A 1,173-nucleotide genomic window follows, 5' to 3' on the forward strand; every position below is an offset into this window, starting at 1 on the left:
AATTAGCTTAGCACTGTAGTTTTTCCAGTTAGCTCTTTGATTAGCTTAGCATCGTAGCTTCTCCAGTTAGCTCTCCTGTGACTCTGGATGTAACGAGCTTGACCACAATACTCCAGTTGATTATTTGTAGTAATAATTGATAACTATTCTGATAACTGATCAGTTTGACTCATTCATAACAGTTCTGTGATTTCAGGTTCTTCAGTGAATATTTTCTGGGTTCTTTCCTCCTCTGGCAGTAAACTGAACATCTCTGGACTAAACCAGACGTCTGAGGAAACTCTGATCCACATGTTTCTCTATTCTTTATTTATTTAATTTTATTTAGACCAAACAGCTGATTATTGATCCAGAAAACGATCAACATATTCGATCAACGACCACCAGCTGCAGCTCTGGTTCAACGTTTAGCTCCTTTAATTCGGCCCCTTGATGCCCAATAAGTCCTGAATGTCACGTTTCATTTGTTGTTTTAAATGAGAAGCTGCAGTTTTATGATGTTTCTCTTTTTATGGTTCAGAACAGCGACACAATAAAAGCTGCTGTTTGTCTGGAAGCCGAGCGACGTGAACAGAAAGCAGCTGGTTTGAACCGAAGCTTCGCCTCCAACCTGAGCGTGTGTTTGCATTAATGTCAGCTGTTGCAAACGGGAGCTTTCAGGATGTACGACTGTGGGAGGTCGGAGGCCGAAATCAGGCCGCTGCTACGGACCAACATGCTCTTTATGCCGTTAAACTCCAGCTGTGATCCGGACCGTCCTGAACATGGAACAGGAAACACAGAACAGGTTTTCTTTGTTGATTAAGTTTTAAAAAATGCAGCCTGTTAAAGGTTCCCACGTCCCAAAGTGACACCGTTAAAGGTCTGAAGCTCAAAGAGGTTCAGTTTATTCTGATGTACGACAAACAAAAGCAACAAATGTTCACGTGTGACGAAGCTGGAATCAGAAAATTTAATTTTTCTTTGCTTAAAAAAGACCGAAACGGTTAATTAAAATAGCTGCAGATGAAGTTCCTGTCAGCTGGCTAACAGCTGTTCATTATGAATAAATAATCGTTGTTGTATTTGCTGATTTTCTCATTAATGCACACATCAGGTATGTAGATCAGCTGTAGTTAAACAGAGAGCATTGTGGGAGTTTAGCGAGTCAAGGGGCAGCGTGATGAAGACTTC

The sequence above is a fragment of the Stegastes partitus genome, unplaced genomic scaffold (assembly GCF_000690725.1).
Source record: "Stegastes partitus isolate 25-593 unplaced genomic scaffold, Stegastes_partitus-1.0.2 Scaffold1879, whole genome shotgun sequence".
Classification (NCBI taxonomy): Eukaryota; Metazoa; Chordata; class Actinopteri; family Pomacentridae; genus Stegastes; species Stegastes partitus.